Source organism: Octopus bimaculoides, chromosome 14 (genome assembly GCF_001194135.2).
Source record: "Octopus bimaculoides isolate UCB-OBI-ISO-001 chromosome 14, ASM119413v2, whole genome shotgun sequence".
Classification (NCBI taxonomy): domain Eukaryota; kingdom Metazoa; phylum Mollusca; class Cephalopoda; order Octopoda; family Octopodidae; genus Octopus; species Octopus bimaculoides.
The window spans coordinates 43,275,520-43,277,633 of NC_068994.1; the positions used below are offsets into that span (position 1 = coordinate 43,275,520).

At 35.5% G+C, this 2,114-nt stretch overlaps 1 protein-coding gene across 3 annotated transcripts in view; it reads right to left on the reverse strand.

Moving 5' to 3' along the window:
- LOC106879397 (protocadherin alpha-3) overlaps positions 1–1,692 on the reverse strand; it is a 139,665-nt gene extending 137,973 nt beyond the window's left edge. The window contains exon 1 of one of the 3 annotated variants that reach the window (XR_008265551.1): positions 29–1,691. The gene's annotated coding sequence lies outside the window, so the exon portion shown is untranslated. Of the gene's footprint in view, positions 1–28 lie in introns of all 3 variants that reach the window. The other 2 variants (XM_052973108.1, XM_052973110.1) reach the window with 2 other exon arrangements.
- Positions 1,693–2,114: the final 422 nt, after the last annotated feature.

Here is a 2,114-nt window from a genome sequence, read left to right on the forward strand (position 1 = left end):
AAGAAGTAATAAAAGAACAAAGACATGCCTGACTGCTCGAAATTGTATTGCTCTTCCACGCTTAACTGTTGTTGTTCCTGGGTCTTATGGTTTATTTACTGTTCCAGGGAAAGTTTTGCTTTTGTTTTTCTTAACAATTCTCTTTGGTAAAACCACGGTTATAAATGCATATAGGGAAGAATGAGCTTTGATTTTTCTTCAATATTTTCTTTGTGAAGACTTTGGTATTAAGAATAAAGGGTACACTTTTGTATGGGGGTTTTTCCTTTTTTTTTTTTTTTTCTTATTTAAATCCTCCTCCAGTTAGTGCACTTGTGTTTATATATATAGATGTGTGTGTGTGTGTGTGTGTGTGTGTGAGTGTGTTTATAGGCTTGTTAGAACAAACAGGAGATATAAAACTCAGTTCATGAGTATATGTATATATATCTATATGAATGTACGCATATATATGTATGTATGCATGTATGTATGTGTATATAAATATATATATGTATATGTATATATGTGTGTATATATATATATATATATATATATATATATATATATGTATGTATATGTATGTATGTATGTATTTATTTATGTATGTATGTATTTATTTATTAGGGTCGTGCATGAAACCCTTGGCTCTGGAGTCACTTTGTAACTTTCTGCCAACTAATGTGTATGCATATATGTGTGTGCGTGTGTCTATGTCTGTATATGATTGTGTGTTTATGTCAATGTCTTGACAGAAGACAATCTGATTTTGCTTGCTTTCTTTTTTCTTCAGTTTACGTGTATTTCTGTATACACGTGTGCATGCATATAAAAATATGCATGCATATATATATGTGTGTGTGTATCTGTATCTATATGTGTAGAGGGGTATATGCTTGTGTGTATTGTGCTTCTGTGAGTATGTTCGTGTGTGTGTGAGTGTGTGTGTTTTTGTGTATGTTTGTGTGTGTATGTGCACGTGTGTGTATGTGTATGTGCGTGTGTGTATGTGTGTGTACCACACCAACACACCAACACACCATGCACTTACAACTCACACAGAAGATTAAATTTAGACGAGTCAATGACAGACTCCCTGCAAGATCATTTAACCCGTTAGAAATGATAGCTGAATTTTCCTCAAATGACACCCTAACATCTTAGGAAAGATGACTTGGTCATGGCTTGTTGGAACACCTTTTAAACAGATATCTACGCATCCAGGGCTGACGGCGGACTGAACAACAGCAGCAGATCTTGCATCGCAGGTGTGTTTGAGTGCCTGTGTCTGTGTGTCTGTGTGTTTGTGTATGTGAGCGCGTGCGTGTGTATGTTTGGAGGAGTTGGCAGACTTTGCTTGCCTTTATCTTGTTTTCTTTTAAATCAAACTTCGGCGTGTGCATATGTATAAGCGTGTGTATGTGTGTGTGTGTGTGTGTGTGTGCGCGCGTGTCTGTCTTTCTTAGGGGAAAGTAATTTGCTTTATTTTCATTATTTTTTCCTTCAAAAATTACCATGACTTTTTGAGTATGAATCTGTACGAGAAGTTGTGTATGTGTGTGTGTTGTGTGTGTGTGTGTATGTGTTTATGTATACATATATATCAATGTGAATAGATATATATACTTATGTATATATGTAAATATGAATATATATGTATGTATATATGTATATATATGTGTGTATGTTTATATATGTGTGTGTGTATATGTACATATATATATATATATATATATATATATAGAGAGAGAGAGAGAGAGAGAGAGAGAGAGAGAGAGAGACAGACAGACAGACAGACAGACAGACAGATAGATAGATAAATAGATCGATATGTGTTTGCGTTAGTGTTTATATATATGTGGGGGTCGGGGTGCTTATGTATGCCTTACTGTCTTATGCAGCAAGTATACACACACACACATATGCACACTCCAGTGCACCACCTGCACAGCACATCGACGCATCTACAGTTTAAAACACGGCAGATTTCAGATCAGTTCAAATAAGAGAGAATCCTGACAGAGGTCTTTGAAACAGTGAAATGAAAATGTGGAAAAGCTAAACAAACTTACTTTTGTCCTTCCTGAGAGGAGGGAGAGGAGGGGATCAAGTGAAGGGAAGGTATGGAAAATAAA